The sequence below is a fragment of the Stegodyphus dumicola genome, chromosome 1 (assembly GCF_044657685.1).
Source record: "Stegodyphus dumicola isolate Sdum_Otavi_A_Nest chromosome 1, ASM4465768v1".
In the NCBI taxonomy this organism is placed as follows: Eukaryota; Metazoa; Arthropoda; class Arachnida; order Araneae; family Eresidae; genus Stegodyphus; species Stegodyphus dumicola.
The window spans coordinates 134,505,541-134,525,162 of NC_140768.1; the positions used below are offsets into that span (position 1 = coordinate 134,505,541).

Below are 19,622 nucleotides of genomic sequence, written 5' to 3' on the forward strand. Positions count from 1 at the left end.
GCCTTTGACACGTGAGTGGAGGCTCTTTGTCCCTTAAAAGGTTAAGCCTTTGTCGAAGGAAGGTTCGTGTCTGAGAGAAAAATCTGCATTTAGAAGTTAGAATAGAATTCTGAAGTTTATTTATAATTAAAATAAAATTGTTCTTAAATTTCGGTTCACTTGCATAAAAGAACTGCCGGAGCGTTTTTATTTAGGTGCGCTCCTGCTAAAATTATGATTTATCTCAAAAACTGAGAAGTTCCGACGCAATTTAAGCTCTGTTTTGCGGGATACCTACATGTGTACGTATGTACAGACGTCAGGGGAAAAAATCCCCTTTGAATTCATTTTAAATCCATTTTGCAATCCGTTTTCGAAAAAAAGTGCATTATTTTGTTTGTACTTACAGACTTCACTGTGTGTGGGGGTGGGCAGGATCGTTTAAATGGATTCATTATCGATCAAAATGGATATTTGCTTTGATATATGATACTCAAAATCTTTTGCAATTATAATACTTACTTTACTTCGTATAAGGTTTCGGTTTCGTTTAATTTATTACGGCAAAGCACACTCGGGCTATCTGCCTATGGAAACTTCGTATAAGGAAGTAAGAATTATAATTAACGCATAGTTGTCGTACAAAGTAAACTTTTCAGAGTTTTTAAACAAATCATATCAAATGTACTGTTTAAAATAAGTTAAACTAAAGTAATAATAAAATTGTGAGTATTTTCAGGTTTTCTTCTGACTACAATCTATTGTATTTTTTTACTCAATATTTTCTCTTTTGAGAGACAATCTTTCTGGCAGTATAGCAAGCACTGCTCAAAGCTGTGATATCATTAAATAAGGGTTCAGTTTATTCACCAGTACTCCAAATAACTTTACTATATACCAATTTTCAAGTAGTTGTTATCTCTTTATGTGAAGAATTTGCCTGCCTTGCGATATCAGAAACAGCGTTTTCCGCCCCCACCCCCTTTCTTTTTTTCTTTTTAATCCCTTCTTATAGCCCAATTAGTCTCGAAACACGATTTTGCATTATTCCACTTTTCAGTCTGTTGTCATTTGGCAAAATGTAAGATAATTTTCTTCCGAATTTAATCTGTCTGTTATGTACAGTGCTCGACATTGAAAATGCAACACCAAGAAGGAGTGGTCAGATATTTATGCAAATTTTAGAGTAAACGCACGTCACTGAGTTATGCGAATGATGTGAAATGCGCAGTTCTCCGACGCACGTGAAGTAAGATATAAGGGAAGGAACACGCAGAATGGGCAATATTCGTGTCGTTATTTCTGCCAGACGAATTATCAAAGATAGTTGGTGTATGTCCCGGAGGATACGTGCAACAGTAGAGAATGTTAGGCCGCCGTCAACGAAGGCACTTCCAGCAGATAGACGATTTTACGAGGGGTATGGTGATCGGACTGAGAAGGGCGGGTTGGTCCTTCGTCAAATCGCAGCTGATACCCACATGGATGCGAGCACGGTGCATCGGCTATGGCGAACATGGTTGAAACAAGGAAATGTGGGAAGAAGGAGGGATGCAGGTGCAGCCAGAGTGACGTCAGCACGCGTGGATCGACGCATCCACCGACAAGCTGTGGCGGTCCCGCAAGTCACTTGTACCGCGATTCTGCAGCATGTGCGAGATACCCTGGATATTCCCGTGTCGATCAGAACCATTTCCCGTCGATTGGTTGAACATGGCCTGCACTCACGGCGTCCGTTAAGAAGACTGCCATTGACCCCACAGCATAGACGCCAACGTTTAGAATGCTGCCGGACTGGAGCGATGTGGATGACAGAATGGCGAAACGTCGTGTTCTCAGATGAGTCGCGCTTCTGTTTATCAAGTGACAGTCGCCGCATACGTCTGTGGCGTCGACGTGGAGACAGATCTAATCCGGCAGTAACTGTGGAATGCCCCACCGAGCAACAACGTGGCATAATGGTTTGGGGCGCTATTGCCTACGATTCCAGGTCACCTCTAGTTCGTATTCAGGGCACTATGACGGCCCAACGACACTTGGATAATGTACTGCGGCCGGTGGCAATCTCCCACCTTCAGGGGCTGCCTAATGCAATTTTTGAGCAGGATAACTTCCGACCACACAGTGATCGCATCTGCCAACATGCTCTGCAAGGTATACAGATGCTTCCCTGCCACCGTACTCTCCTGACCTGTCACCAATCGAACACGTGTCGGATGTAATTGGACGCCGTTTGCAGACTCTGCTCCTGCCTCGTTCAGAAGACGAACTGTGGCAAATGGTTGAAAAGGAATGGACAGCACCATCCGCACTCTTATTGACTCTATGCCTAGACGTGTTTCTTCGTGTATCGCTGTCCGCGGTGGTCCTACATCCTACTGAACCGACGCCGTTATCGTTCTGTATTCTGACAATAAATATCACGCAATAATATTTGAAATAAATATCACGTATTGCTGCTTGCTGTCTCTATCTTTTTTCCAAATTTCATCACTTTCTGACCACTTCTTCTTCGTGTTGCATTTTCAATGTCGAGCAGTATATATATTTTGATATTATGATCGAATAATCAATAGATATATTTTGAAGTATAAATCAAAGAAGCTACTAGGCATGATTCTGGTACTTAATTTGGAATGAACTTTGCAAATTAAAAGAGAAATCGTATTATATTATTTATAGTTCTCAATTTTCAAAACATATGATATGGAGTTTTTAATTTTGTTCATATATTTAACTTGTTGCTGACATTTCCATTAACAAACGCCAAAAATCAGGCCTAGTATTAAACTTAAACGACTATGAAGAAATGAAAGTATCGCAAAAATTTATGATGATGGTTAGTTAAGAGTTTGGTTTTATGTCAACAAAAATGTGAATTGTGAAGAGAGATCACAATGAAAGTTTTGGCAGCCGATTGTATGCTTTTAATTAAACACTTGCGCTAAAAAGACGTGCCACGCACGTCAAGATGCTTTTGTCTCAAACCGCGAGCGACGTGAACACCAGATAGATACGCATTTATCGTAAAAATGGAAAAAACGTGGTGCACACGTCGCCTAACAACGAGATTGCCAGGATGTTAAAATAGGAAAAAAAAAAAAAAAAAAAAAAAATACTAAGATTGTATTAATAGAGAACAATGCTTTGCTAGCATCTTACAAGGGTGGTTTACAGAATCACGACATGTAAGAAGTCTCATAGCATCGCAGAAGAACTTATTTTCTACCGGCTGTGAACATTGTGGTCAGTGAGCTTGCGCAGGAGCTGCTTTTAAAAGTGCCTTTGTCCAATAACACAATTTGTTGGAGAATACAGCATATAGAGGAGGACATCAACTATTAATTAACTGAAAAAATCAGAGAAGAGGAATTTGGATTGAGCTACGTAAGGTTACGAATAATAATAGAATGCTGATTTGATAATGCCCTGTATGGTATATAGATGGTAACAATATTTAAGAAAATCTGTTTTAAGACACAATAACACGCCGAGTAAGTACTAATTCAGAAGTCAAACAACAAAAATCAGCGTTAATTTTCAAAATTTTCACAGGACTAGTTTCGATTGTTTTACCGAACCACCATCCTCAGCTGCAAAACCGCAAATGAACAAGATAGGAAATAATGATTAGATAAGATAAGAAAGCCTGGACAAGAATAAGCAAGTGGCGCCATCTGTTGGTGAAACTAGAACTAAAACATAATTTCTTTAAAGGCCGTAGGCAAAGATGGATTGGAAATAGGATCGTTAACTAGAACAGAAAGGTGGTGTATTTAATTACGGCAAAGCACACTAGGGCTATCTGCCTAAGGGGAGGAATGCCTTCGTGGAGGACTTTCTAAGGGAAACTGGCTCGTATACACGTTACACATGGGGAAAACCACGAAAACACCCATGCAGCCAGCCCGTTCGCGGGATTCGAACCTCGGACCGAACTACCAGTGTTCAGCGACTTTACCGCTCGGCCGTTGGTGGGCCCCTAGAACAGAAAGATTTTTTTGAACGTGAAATACCTCTAGAAAATCCATTTCTCCAATGGAGGTGATTTTTGAATAATTTTGGCAGCAGAAAAATTGAAAGTGTGATTTTCGGACCAACAATGTTGAGCAACAGAAGACTTCTCTGTGTTTCCTTTTTTCTAACATATGCCTCATGTTCCTTGACGCGAAATTTTAAGGCTCTCTTAGTTTGGCCAATGTAAATCAAACCACACTGGCAAGGAATCCTATAAATACCCCAAGAATTCATATCCGGAATGAGGTCCTTGAATATGGAACTCGGAATTTTATTGATGGGAGAATAAACAACCCGAAAGTTAAATTTCTGCAAAATATGTGCAACTTTATAGCTAATTGATGGAAAGAAGGGAATGACAACAGGATTTTTATAATCTCCTAAAACAAGAGTGTGCCTTTTAGTGTGTTGAGATGAGAATTTTTTAACTGCTTGATTAATAATGTTGGGTGAAAAGCCCCTGTCAATAGCTATTGCCTTTAAAAAATTTAGTTCTTCATCAAGGGCTAGTTTGGAGGAGCAAACTTGAAGAGCACGGAAAAGATAGGAATAAAGTGAAGCTGACTTTTGTTTAGTCGGATGACATGATTTAAAGTGTGGTGGAAGGCAAACCGATGAAGGTTTACGGTAAACCGTAGTACTGAAGATGTATGTGTTACGTGTGACCAGAATGTCGAGAAACGGAAGAGAATTGCAAGACTCAAGTTCAAAAGTGAAGTGAATAGCAGGATCAATAGAATTCATTGTTGAAAGAACATTATTTAAATCATCTTTATTACCTTCAAACAGGGTCAAAGTATCGTCTACGTAGCGGAACCATGCCGGGAAGTTTAAAGTTTCAAACAATTTTGATTCATAATAATGCATGTAGATATCAACCAGGATGGGACTGAGAGGGCTTCTCATGGCTAATCCCTCAGTTTGCTTGTAATATTTATATTGGAAAACAAAATGTGTTTGTTTCAAACAGAGTTGAGTGAGAGAAATTAGCTCATTTCGATGCAAGAGAAATTAAATTCGCGAAGTCTTTCTAGACATCTTAATGCACCCTCCACTGGAACATTGTTGAATAATGATTTTACATCAAAAGAAACCATGAGTAAATTTCTAGGAGAAATGTTTTAACAATTTTTACAAACTCTATTGAAATTTTTATGGTGTAAATGCTATTGTCTAATAAAGTTGAAAATCTAGAAACTAAGTATTTAGCTAAGGGATACGAGGCAGTACCTAAATTTGATACAATAGGGCGAAAAGGTATACCACTTTTATGAATTTTGGGAAGAGCCTATAATCTGGCACAATTCGCAACAGATGGGATAAGCGAACATTTTAAGTTGCTTGAAATGATTTGTGGAGATTTGATCGCAGTTTTTATTTTTGACAAATCCGAAGGTGAAGGATCTTTAAGGATCGGATTATATGGTCCTTCGTTTAAGAGTTTAGTGACACCATCGATGTAAGTGTTCTTATCCATGACGACTATCTGGCCACCTTTGTTGGCCTTTGAAATGATAATATCCAGGTTAGAATGAATTTCGCACATTGTAGCTCTTTCTCTCGCAGTTAGATTTGGTTTCAAAGGTTTATTATTGAATTTCACATTATGAGCGATAAGATGCCTAATCATTTCTTTTTGTGAATCTGAAACTTTACTGAACTTGAAAGCTCTTTCGATAGAGTCAAAATCTTTGGAATCGAGGGTTTACAGGTTTGTGAGAAGTTAAAATTATATTTTAGAATTCTCTCTTGTTCTTCTGAAAGACTAACATTAGAAATATTAACTATTGGCTTGATGTTTACAATGGGAAGATTTTTTGAACTACTTGAACTGGAAGACTGTAAAAGAAGTTTTTCGAATTTAACTGCAAGGGTGTTTTTATGACGGTTAACTGCATTCTCCGTTCTAACCAAGACTTTTGTTCAAGGGCAGTGAATTTTGGATATGAATTAGCGAGTTCCAGATAAAGCTTATAGAGTTCATGTTCAATTTTGGACAATTGTTGGCGTGTATCCCTTATGATGGACCGAAGTAAGGCAAGCTTGCAATTTAACAGAATTCTTGAAACGCGACTGGAAGGTTTTTGATTAGATTTGATTCGAATAAAATTGGGGATCAATTTTTTACATTTACATTTAAGTAAAAATTCAAGATGATTCAAGAACTTTTGCCGTTTCATCCCTCATCAATAAAATTCCAAGTTCCATACTCAAGGACCCCATTCCGGATATGAATTCTTGGGGTATTTATAGGATTCCTTGCCAGTGTGTTTTAATTTACATTGGCCAAACTAAGAGAGCTTTAAGATTTCGCGTCAAGTAACATGAGGCATGTGTTAGAAAAAAGGAAACACAGAAGTCTTCTGTTGCTCAACATTGTTGGTCCGAAAATCATACTTTCAATTTTTCTGCTGCCAAAATTATTCGAAAAACATCTTCCATTGGAGAACTGGATTTTCTAGAGGTATTTCACATTCAAAAAAATCTTTCTGTTCTTGTTAACGATCTTAATTCCAATCCATCTTTGCCTTTGGCCTTTAAAGAAATTATGTTTTAGTTCTAGTTTCACCAACAGATGGCGCCACTTGCTTATTCTTGCCCAGGCTTTCTTATCTTGTCTAATCATTATTTCCTATCTTGTTCATTTGCGGCTTTGCAGCTGAGGATGGTGGTTCGGTAAAACCATCGAAACTAGTCCTGTGAAAATTTTGAAAATTAACGCTGATTTTTGTTGTTTGACTTCTGACTTAGTAAAATTTGTTTTGTCAAAATATAATTGCAGGAGCAAAGGCTAAGGACCTGTTTCAGCTTCTCTATACATTCATATCCAAAAATAATTTGAATTGGTTCTAGTGCGTTTGTGTACTGATGGAACTCGCTCCATGTCTGATTGCTGTTGAGGATTACAAGCACTTATTCGAAGCAAATCACCAAACGGCACTGTGGATCCATTACATTATTCATAGAGAAACGCTTGCGTCAAAGCGTCTGAGTCCTGCGCTGAATCATTTGTTAAAATGTGTTGTGAATGTAGTAAATTTTATAAAATCTCACCATTAAAATTTTTAAAAAATGAGAATATGGGAGCCGTTCTTGTTGTACTATAGCAGTGTATGATGGCTCTCTCGTAGTACTTCACCGTGTTACTCATGGTAATGTTATCACGCATCTTTGAATTGCGGCAAGAATTTTTTCCCCCTTCCTTCCTTAACAAGAAAAATACAAAGATGTAGAAGATTTTGCTGATGTTGATATTTTAATGAAAGTGGCATAGTTTTCGCGACATTTTTGAAAAGCTGATTTCCCTTAATCTCTCTTTGCAGGGAAAAAACATGCAACTTTTGAAGAAAACGGAAAAAAATTCAGCTTTTATAAAAAGAACTGAAATTACAAAGAAAAAGATTGAATGAAGATTTTTTTTTTTAATGCTGAAGCAATTTTTGATGTCAAGTGAACTTGATCTTTCTCAAAATATAAAAACCATGCTTGAACGAGATTTATCACAGCTAATTATCTGGCTTGAGAAATACTTTCAAACTGAAAATTTCGAAAGGTTTGCATGGATTTAACACTAATGCTCCGTCTGAGTTTATTTCTGCGGAAGTTAGCGAGTTATTTAGCGACAACAGTTTGAAAGCAAGATTTGGCAGCATAGAATTGGCAGATTTTTAATTTCAATAAATGATGAATATCCGCTTCTGAGAAATAAGGCTCAGGAGATTTTAATTCTATTTTCGGCATCTTATATGTACGAAGCTAGGTTTCCGACTGTCGCTGTAGTAAAAAGTAAGTATATAGAGCAAAAATTAATACGGAAAAGGAAATGACGGTAGCCGTGTTCAGTTTAATTTCCACGATTTCAGAAAATGCTCAGTGATTTGCAAGCTTATCTATCACATTAATTATTAATTTAATGTTAACAAAATTTTAAAAAAAATGTTAAATAATGAAGATACACGAGTTCCATTTATTTTTACTTAGGGTAGGGAACTATGGTTAAATTTCAATTGGAAAAAAGCGCTGCGGCTCGGAAAAGTTTGGGAATCACTCAACTAAGCTATTCAAAAGCAACAGACGCAGTCTTCGAGAATATTATTTTTTCATGTTTTAAACAAGTTGATTAAAATAAAAATGCATTTAATCTAATAAAAATTACATATTTTTATAGGAAGAGGTTATATATTTTCAGTTTTCAAAAATACGGAAGATACATAACGTTTCCATGTTAGTCAAAATGTATTTCATCCAATATCCTATAAAATGTTTCGTTGTTCCATCTGCACCATTTATAATGATAATCTTTACCGATAAACCGTATTAAACTTTTAAAGAACCTTCTTGGGCGGCCGTTTAAATCTAAATTCTTTAAAATTATTATTATTGTTTTATATTTTTCTTATCAATAGAGGTCTCGATCCTTACTTTTTCATTGATTCACTTTTGTGTCTGAATCACTTTTCAAGTAAAAATATGTTGACTTTTAAAGTTATCGCCATACATTATATTCAAAGAAATAATGTAGCGAATATTTAAAAAAATGTATGCAATACAACACTGTATCTGGAATTTTTAAAGTATGCTGTTTTTAAACATGTTGTGATTTTGCTATTGAATTTTAAGCGACATAAATGCAAAGAAAGCCATTAAACATGGCTAATAATAACTTTATAATGTTTAATTATAAAGTTATAATAACTTTATAATTAAACATTATAAACTTTATAATTTAACATTATAAAGTTATTATTTTGAATAACCAGTTATTTTATGATTTAGACCTTTACTGTCACTCCTCCCTTCCATTTCCCTACAAGAATGCAAATTAGTTTCATAGTATTTAAGGTGAGATTTGCATGAGTAAGACAGAGAATGTTTCTGCCTTTCAAGGCCTCGTTACTAAGCTTCTGTTAGCTCGATTAGGATTTCATTCTTCGTTTTGCATGACAGTTGCCGATGTTTAAATCGTTACGCCGGTGAGAAGTTTGAGCAAACTTCGAGTTAAATCATTAGTGTAGCCTTTGACTACTATTCTTAGTAGTCAAAGTTTGAATTAGAATTAGTTTGAAATTAGAATTTAGTAATACTTCAGGTTACATCACCACAAGTGGTTGGCTGATATGTAAGGACGAGTCGTGCATTTATGTTCCAATACTGATTTAGTAAAAAGGTGTGTTTTAAAACCTTCTTAAGACTTTGCAGTTCTTTTCAGACGAATCAATAATTCGCTCCAAGTGTGTTAGGGTTGATACCAGTTTATGCTACCAAAACAAGTCAACTGTATAAAGTTTAAAAAAAGTTGTGTTTACAAAAGTGAATCCAAGAGCAGGTTTATAAACTATGAGCTCAGCGAGAATACAAAAAATCTTAGAAGAACCCTCTGATGGGACGTTGAAATCTGAGTCACATCAAAAAGAAATTTTCTTCCACCGTCAGTTTGTAAGGAAGGTATGACTGATTGAACTTCCTGTACCGCCATTATACGGAAGGTATATACACTCTTAGACATGAAGACCGAGCAATCGTCAGAGTGGCACTCACAGCCCCAGATGCATCATTATCATCGATTGTACGTGCAACTAGTGCTTCAGGACCATTCATAAGACGGCTCACAGAATAGACGGCTGAGGTCACGGCGACCTTGCGCCGACTACCATTGACCATTGTACAACGTCAAGCCCGTTTGCAGTGGTGTCGAGCTCATTCGCACTGGAATGTCACTGACTGGAGTATAATAGTCTTCAGTGATGAGTCCCGCTTTGAACTGAGTCCCGATGACCAGCGAAGGCGAGTCTGGAGATGACCAGGAGAGCGGTGTGATACCAACCTGACTATCTTCCGGCAGAGAGGCCGACAACCAGGAGTAATGGTCTGGGGTGCCATTTCATTTCATAGTAGGACCTCTTTGGTTGTCATCCGTCGCAACCTTACAGCACAGCGGTACGTCGAAGAAGTTCTAACGCCCGTTGTGTTGCCCTTCATGTCACGGCACCCTGGGCTTACATTTCAGCAAGATAATGCCCGCCCCGCCCCCACACTGCACATGTTCCTGCTGCTTGCCTTAGTGCTTGCCGAACATTACCTTGTCCAGCAAGGTCGCCGGTTCTCTTTCCTATTGAGCACGTTTGGAGCATTGTGGGCAAGGCAATCCAACCAGTACGGGATGTTGACGATCTAACGCGCCAGTTGGACAGAATTTGGCACGATATCCCTCAGGAGAACATCTGCAACCTCTATCAGTCGATACCAAGCCGAATAACTGCTTGCATAAGAGCCAGAGGTGGACAAACGCGTTACTGACGTTTTCACTTTGTGAAGCCCTATCACTTCAATAAATCATCCAATTTTTCTCAAACTGTAATCATTTGTTTTTCTGTACATGTACATTACTTCTACCGATTTTCGTCCCATTCGGATAACTCCTTCTTGGTGCATCGTTTTTTTTTTCCCTTTAAGAGTGTATTTCTCTAAGAGTGTGTAAGTTAAATTCTGGCTCTAAGAGTGTGTAAGTTAAATTCTGGCTCCGCGTAGGCAGTCTGATAACTTATCTTCCAAGTCAGTGAAAATAACTCCGAACTCAGAAGATTTAAAACAAACTTTTTTATTAAAATTTTAACTTAACAGTTTACACGCCTCTCGTAACACACAGGTATAGCCCATCTGATTCAACTACTTACAATAAAGAATAGTTAATTAAAAAAACCTAAGAGAACGCCATTTTGGTGAAACTCTCTCTCACACACACAGCTAGGCAGATTAAACCGCTTACCGCCGTATTTTAATACCAACCGGCTAATTCAGTAGCAGTGAAACTTCTATGATTAACGAACTGAATTTGTTCATTAAGACAGTTCGTCATCTGAAATATTCGCAAACCGAAATAATCTGTCCTGTAGAAATTAACTCAAAATAAATTGCTCCGTTCCTAGATTCCAAATGATTGCTTAGGAGTACTTTTTATGTGAGTTTGTTATGGAAAACCAGAGAAACTCATTGAATTTAACATATACGCAATATTAATGTGTGTAAAATATTTAACACAATACTAAATATACAGAAAATAGGAAAATTTGAATTAAATTTTAGCACATCACTATAAGGAAAGGTTGATGGCGTAAGTGGAAAAAGGGGAAAACCGAAAAATGCAAAATGCTATTTTTTTAAGGGAAAATCTTTCGTATTCTGCAAAAATTTCAGTTAACTTTTCCCTTTCTGAGGGTTTTCCTTCCCTTTTTTTAACACTGCTCGCTCTGCTTGAAAATCGCTGATTCTTTGTCCCATTAAAAATTTATCCATTGTGATTTGTTTCTGCTTTTGTTTCAAAATGTTTCTAAAACAAGATATGGGATTGTGACTGAAAATATTTATGCTACGGCTTCCTACTTGCTTTATCAGAATGATAATATTCAATGAACCATTGCATTGTGGTGACTGGCGGGAGGTAGCGTTTCTGACTCCAAATAATGATTAGTACATTTGTGAGGTTGCGTAATACACACTGCATTTCTGAACTCAAAAATATATTTATTACAATTACGAGAAGCTCTTTACACATATATATAATTCATGAATAGCATAGAATTATGGTAATGAAGTATAGTCCTCGTGACATGAGGAACATGCTAACGAGGGTTTCTCTAGTCGAACGTTCAAGAGCATTCTGCGTCTTGTTAGGTTGAAAAAAAATTACAGACCGAATTAGCCACTCCTTCTTCAATTTTCAGTAGTATTTTACATCCTCTGATTGGTTATATCTGGAACGATGTCAGAGAAAAAACAAGATCATTGGTTCGCCAGCCCTCCTGAAATCGAGAGGCTTTGACGACAGACACAGTACAGAACGCTACAATCTCTTGACACTGGTCGTGAAGTTATGTCTCTTGCACTGTCAACTGGAACAAATTATTGCATGTGCGATGTCAGACCATGTCGTCTGGCAGATCATAAAAGCTTGGGAACAGTGACTTAAGGGGATCGCACACATGATTTTCTCATCTCTGTGTGGTCCGCGCAGCATCTTCCCTTATTCTGCACAAATTTCGAAGAACATATAACTCTAGGAATATCATCCCTTCTGTTTTCTTCTTCTGAAGACGTTTCCATCACTGCATTAACTGCATTTTGGAGTATCATTTATTGCCAGCTTACTTCTTTGTACTGTTCGTCATCCAAAACATTTTTCTTTGGGAAATTTGTTTTCTTTAACTGATTTGTTTGTAGTCCAAGGGTTTCGTAAACCAAAGCTCCACCGTACCTAAATAAACCGACTTCAATTCCAGATTGTATTGCAAACAATAGTAGAAGGGGTGTCAAGCAGCATATTTGCAGTAGTATTGAACGCAATTAATTTCACAAGTGCAAGAAAGTTGCTGGTGCTAAATCTGCAGGATCATTAAGTTTATTTGGGAGTAAAAAATAAGGAAAAATTAGCAGTATCCCCACCAGGATCCGAACAGCGAACTTCCTGATTGTTAGCCACACATGCTTCTAATTACCCGGACACACGCGATAATGGTAAGAAAATCCTTATATTCTCCTACATTTAAAATGCTACTGGGAAGAGGGGTAGTCGCCAAATCTAGGCAGAGAAAAAATTTCGTCCTCTACATTCGTCCTCCACATGTAAAGTCATTTCGTTTATTTTGGAGCATGAAAGAGAGAAAATTAATAATACCCTCGCCAGGATTCCAAATTGCTTCCCAGTTGCTAGCCAGATGAGATTCCAATAGCACCACGAAAGCACGCGCTGAAGGAGAAGAAAATTCATTACCAATCTACAGAATGAAACAGCACCAGAAAAAGTTCAATCGCGACACCAGTCATACGAATAAGCAGCAAGTAGACCTAACTTTTTAAACAGTAAAATGACTGAAGTGCATAGTTATTTACAAAATAATCCAGCTGCCAAGAAACAAAAACAGAAAGGGGAAAACAAAAGGGGAGAGGCCAGTGTGAAACACACTGTCATTAACGCAACTTCAAAGCACAAGGAAGCTTTTTGATGTGGCAGGAGAAATGTTTTTTTACAGTTGTAGTATTCATTCTGTATAAATAATAAGTATCCATCTTTTAAAAGATATGATGGATTTATTAAAACCAGCTTGCACACCATCTACAACAAACATGCCATACTCATTATCTCAAGTTAGCCAAATAGTCATCTGTGTACAATAGTGCCACCGCAACACATTTTCATACTTAATGATGTATTTAAGAAATCAGTAAATACAGTACACTTCCGATTATTCGTGGAATTGGGTGGCGCTGCCGCCGCGGATAACAAAAATCGCGAATAATCCGAAAAAAGCTAAAAACGGGTATAGCAAAAGATAAAACAGTCATTCCAACTTTGAAAAATCGTTTTATGTACAATAAAACGTAAAATAAACAGCAGAAAATGTTTAATAACGCTTAATATTTTAGCATATCACTCAAAACTGACCTAAAATGCATTTTGTTAATGAAAACAGATTACAAAAAACAGTTACAAAAGCATAACTGTAAAACTACACCTTTAAGAAATCAGTCATTTGTTTTTGCTTCTTGCTTTGGAAGCATTTTCCCTTGATCCGAGATTGCATTTTTCGTAGCATAAGTTTCTCGGCCAACTCAGCGTCGTGTTGTTCTTCCAAATAGCTCAGCAGTCCGTCGACTTGTTGCAAAGCCGCTTCGTGAGTCTTCCGCATCTGCACAATAGGCTCTTCTTCGCTTTCACTTCGCTCTCCTTCATTCTCGGTCTCTCCCCTTGCTTTCTTCAAAATTTCGTCATCTGTCAAGCGTTCGAAGCCAGGTTTGTTGACGTCACACTCCAACCACTCGTGAATGTTTTCAGCATCGACGTTCTCATCACCCGGAACTGTTTTCACCATATCGGCAAGAGTTGCCGTGGGCGTGTCTACATCTTCATTCTCTTCTTTACAACTCAAAGGGATTAGGTTGTTGTTGACTTCAATATTAGGCATGAGTTTTCTCCATGATTTTATGAGCGTTGACGGGTTTCACTGAGTCCCATGCAGATGCAATATTGTAGATGCTGTCCAAGACCGTGTAGTGTTTCCAAAACTCTTTCAGATAACAACCTTCTTCAATTTTGGTCATTAGCAGCTTGGTTCAGTATGTTCTCTTCATTGTTGCAATGACTCCTTGGTCCATGGGTTGGATTAGTGCAGTAACATTTGGGGGGAGAAACTTTGCAAAAGTTTGTCCATCTGAAGACTTTAGCACGCTTGTTGCTGAGCGAGAAAGTGCGTTATCGATCAATAGCACAGCTTCTTCAGGCAGGTTTTTCGATTTAAGATGTTTACGCACTTCAAGAACAAAGATTTTTTCGAATCATTCTTGAAAAATGTTTCGGTTCATTCATTCTCTTTTTTTTTTTTTTTTTTTTTTTTTTTTTTTTTTTTTTTTTTTGGTTAAAGTAATCAACGGGCAAATTTTCTATCCTTGTGCCTTTGAAAGATCTCGGTTTTTTTTACTTTCCAATGACCAATAAGTCTAAGTTTATGTCCGCCGGTAGCGTTACTGCAAGGCATGATAGTGATCCTATCCTTGCTGCTTTTATGACCCGCCGCTTTACTTCCACTTTCAAATGATAAAGTGCGAGGGGGAAGACATTTCCACAAAAGTCCCGATTCCTCGGCATTGTAAATTTGTTCAAAAGATAGCTCTTCTTTTAAAACAAATTCTTCAAATTCATGGTGGAAATCGTCAGCTGCTTGTTGGTCACCACTAAGTTTCTCCCCATGAAGTCTAATTTCTCGAATTCCATGTCGCTGCTTAAAACGAGTCAACCAGCCAGAAGACGCATCAAAATTTCCTTTCAGGCTTAACAACTCAAAAAAGGTTTTTGGCCTTCGTTGCAATGATAGGACCATTCACAGGAGTACCCTCTTTTCGAACTTGAGCTAACCACTCTGTCAATGCCGTGTCTAGCTCATCAAAGGTAGAACCGTTCATAGTTTTTCGGGTTTTCATTGCGGAAGCACTGTCCGACATTGATGGAAAGTTCACCAGTTTGTCTTTTTGCTTTAGAATGTCACGCACTGTTGTTTCCGCGATTCCGTAATCCAATTCCATCTGCTGCCTTGTAGCGCCGTTTGCTACTTTGGAAATTAATTCTAGTTTTAGCGCAATCGTCAACACAACCATCTTTCGTTTTCCTGACATTTTAAATCGGTAACGAAAAACACAAAACCAAAAAGCACAAGCACTGAACACAATAAAAGATAAGAAATTAACTCCGACCGGTTCGCAAACACTATCAGGCTTAAACTAACAATGGCGAGTGGGAGGAAGTGGAAGTGTCAGTAAGATTAAGAGAGAGAACGGTGGAGCGGGCACTGCAAGGGTGAGTAAGAAATCACTTACTCATCAGAGGGGAAGGTTCCGAGAAGGCCGCGGGAAAGGTTCCAAGAAGGCCGAGAAGGCATGGGATATTTTTGCTATAAATAAGCACGATGTTAGCAAATTTAACGTTTCGCTCAGTTTTGTGAACATTTTTATTTTCTTTGCTTTACGCTAAAAATCAAAATAAAAAAAAAATTGTGCGGATAATCGGGAGTCTACTGTATATAAAATTTTAGCTAATACTGTAAAAAAAGAGAGGACTATAAATAAATCCTGGTAGTTATTTACAAGGATTCTTTTGTTTTTTCCCGAAACCTAACATTTTATCTCTCCCAGAAGCCTTGAGATCTCTGAACACACACTGTTTGCACCAGCGATTTTTAAAACAGATGTCAGACAAATGGATGTCAATCTGAATCTCCTTTTCCTTAATGAGAAGAGCTGTTCGCATTGATACGAACTACCGAACATGGCAATCTCTAACGATGGAATTTTGCAGCTTTCCAGGAATCGCGCAGGGAAGTATTTCTAAAATTCGGGGACAATCATTTTATTGCATCTTTGTTTAAGAGTTGAGTCCCACTAAATTTATATTAATTTCGTCTATAAATGGGCTGGCACCTTTCTTAACGTCGGTTGAAAAAACGCTTTTGTACCGAGACTACATCAAAAGCCGTTTTATTACCCAAGATTGCATACATGTCTCGATATTCGGTAGAATCCCACCTTTTATTAATAAATATATTATCATATATTTTTATTACTTTCTCGGGGTGAGCCAAAGACCGCAAAAAAGTGTCAAAGCTCGCATGCGGCCAGCGGACTACATGTTCGACATGATTGCTCAACAATAGTACTCAAACAACTGACTGGAAACCTGTTAGATAAAGTACCTAATATATTGAAGTGAGAGACTGAAAAGAAAGTCATTTGTAAAATTGTTAGAGTGGTTAAAGATGGCTGAAATTATGGCCATAAAGACTCAGTTACTGTTAATTGTTTCTATTGGTATTAAATATAATTTCTTTCTAATTCAATACATATGGTTATTCGGCTATTCAATTTCTTTACTTTTACCAATCATTCGAAGTAACCATAGAGGCTGTTAGACGACTTATCGTGCAGTCTGCTTTCTAACTAACAACTCAAAATAAAAGGTTAAAATAAAAGCTATCTATAAACAATCCGTTTTTTACAAGATATGCAACAATATAACAAATAATACAGAATTTGAAGAAAGTTGTCTTTTAAAAGCTATTGCCATATTATTTACTCTTGATCAAAACTTTTCAACCAGGCAAAAAAAATAGACTACACTCATTTTACTCCTTTATGCCTATACACAAATGCATGTGCTTTCCATAGCGATAAGGAACAGCGATGCGAGATAAGTGTTTCCTTTTTCTACTTAAACAGCTGTGCGACAATTATACCTACCTTCAACAAATAATATAATAATAAATTATGCCTTTTACGTATTTCAGGCTTTAATAGCAGTAGAATGCTTAAAGAGTGCTGAATGCTGCTATAAGCTATATTATAGCTTGATCTGGGTTCAAGACCCATAAGAACGGGATGGCTGCATATTTGCTTTTCGCGGTTTTCCCCCTGCGTAAAGTGAATACCAAAATTAGAAATTCCTCCAAGAAGGCACCTCTCCCCTTACGCAGATAGACCTCACGTGCTCGAATAGAATTCAATAACCCTGTAACTTTGTTTAAGTATTTCACATTCGACTTGAAATCTGCAAGTTCTTACTATGAGCATAATATACATATGAGTAGGACATTTCCATTCTACAGTTTAGGTCCCGCAATCTCGCCGATCAATACAATATTTCTAATTTTTCGAAACAGATAATGTTTGAAAACATTTCGACACTGAAAGTCGGCTAGTCTGCTTTACACAGAGGTTGACAAATGATTGCCTCTCAAAAATACTCAAAATCAATAACGATTTATTAAAACTCCAAGCTGTTTGATAAAACACATTTATTATACATAAGCACATCGAAACTCAATATGTCCATCTTTAAATATCCCCAAAAGATGTTTTTTTATATCTCAAAAACACAGCATATAATCTTAAAATAAAAAAAAATAGAACAGACTTAGCAATATTTTACTGTTGCCAAAACCTAACTCGCACAGTTACAAATGCGTCAAAAATGAAATTCTGCACGCATTATTCAAAGATAAAATAAAATATAAACAAAATAATAACTTACGTTTGCAACTATTTGAAATAAATCCTCTTTGCGGTCTTTTCCTTATTGCTTGTTTAAAATACATCATTACTTTTAATGGTGCAGTTAAATAGTTATATGCAATATGAGAAAACTAATTACACCAAATTATGTTATTAAAAAAACAAATCAATATTTATTTTTAGTCCATGAAAAAATTCTGAGCAGTTCTTTCTAAGTAGAGGGATGCCTTAGGTAGATAGTCGAGGATTTTCTAATAGAAATTGGCTCGTATCTACGTTACATAAGAGGAAAACCAACCCTGCAGCCCAATTCTTCGCTTGGAATCTAACCTAGGTCGAACTATCAGTACTCAGCAACTTTATCCCTCGGCCGTTGATAAGATCAAAACGGTTTCTTAATATGAATATTTTGATCGTTTTCTACGTGTGTAATACTAGCTAGTATAACGAAAATATCCTTTCAAAAGGAAATAACCCTCGAGTGCAACTAAATAACTTTCATTTTTTATAGTCTCTAGATATATATTAGAATAACAAAATGTTTTCAATGTTGGGCCAATCTTCCTGCGCAGTCCTAACAGGCTGATCCTTCATTTAATCAGTATTCGATCAGCTTCGCTTTTGTACTTTGTAAAATGGCTTTCGTCGATTTCTGCAATTTACTTAAAACCCGCATCGCAGTTTACCATATAGTTTTACTACATCGCAGATGAATTCAGAAATCTTTTTCAGCATTACAATCAGAATAAGCATTTCCTAATCAGAAAAACAAACTACAAAAAAACTATCGATTTCAATAAAGTTATTTTTTAACTTTAAATATTATAGCGGACAATTATATAAGTAACGAACTGAAATAATTTTATGCAAATAAAGAGACAAAAAAAAAAAAAAAAAAAAAAAAGAATTTTGAACTTTTGTTTGAAAAAATGAAAACATTATCCATAACAGATAAATTCCATAAATCTTATCTAAATTCCTAAAGTTCCGTTGAAAGCTGACTAAAACCTAACTACGATCTCGACGGATATAAATAATCATTGTAATGCATTTACGTCATTTTAATGCAATTTTTAATTGATATTAGCTATTGAAGAAAAGGAAGATATTTATTGAAATATTAATAATCTAATCTCATAACAAAATTCTGTGCACTCACTAGGTCAAAACTAAATTATGTCATCAACGGACGCCGGTTTCCAAAACATTCCTTTCTAAAGCACCAAAACTTTCCGACTAAAGGTAAGTTAACCGAATTAAATTAAGTTAACCAATTACCTGTATGCATTGGAAAGTTAAGCAACGAAGTAAAACGGACCTACCTTGTTAGGTGTTCGTTTTATTGGTATATCCAAAAGTGGCAATCACGAATCCAGCGGGGCACATTCACAGAATGAGCAAGAAGTGCACTCTACGAAAGAATTGCACCCGCAGGATGAAAAGACACCTTAGAGAAGGGCGGGGAGAGAGTCCCAAATTTAGAATCAAGACTGCGATATTTTTGGTGAGGCGACGAACATTACCCCGCTTGTGACGCCAAACCATGATTCGTCGAGCATCCTTGAGATGTCAAGGCAACGCATAACATCCATCTTGGTCCCTGCTTCACTTTCTCAAAAGGTTAATCACTCAAAAACTTTCAAGAGATAAAGTAAGTTAAGCAAAGCTCAATACATAACGTAAAATTCCAGGCATATGTTCCGCATAATGTAAAAATTCGATCGACTTGTCTCTCGATTGATAAACGTCAATACATTCGTGCCTCTGATCTACTGATTTGGTATCTGCGATTTCAATTACTCCCGTTTTACAGCAACATCCTCCTTCTCAAAAAATAGTTATGATGTTTCCTAAGCTTAATTCGACTCAAATCCGATTCCAGACTGTATGGGCGTTTTCGTGATTTTCCCCCAAATGCGAGCCAGTTTTCCGCTATAGAATCCTATACGAGTGTATCTCTCTCTCCCTTTAGGCAAATAGCCCTAGCCTGCCTTAATTAAATAAATCAAACCATTATATTTCCTAAAAGTAGATGACAACTAATCACAATATAATGACATGTAGCAGCCCGAACA

General features: G+C 37.0%; 1 protein-coding gene across 5 annotated transcripts in view; it reads right to left on the bottom strand.

The window, feature by feature from the left end:
- Positions 1-19,025, bottom strand: part of LOC118202130 (spectrin beta chain-like) — a 291,298-nt gene extending 272,273 nt beyond the window's left edge. For 3 of the 5 annotated variants that reach the window (XM_085820903.1, XM_085820914.1, XM_085820900.1), the window contains exon 1: positions 18,870-19,024. The gene's annotated coding sequence lies outside the window, so the exon portion shown is untranslated. Of the gene's footprint in view, positions 1-18,869 lie in introns of all 5 variants that reach the window. The other 2 variants (XR_015042215.1, XM_085820925.1) reach the window with 1 other exon arrangement.
- Positions 19,026-19,622: the final 597 nt, after the last annotated feature.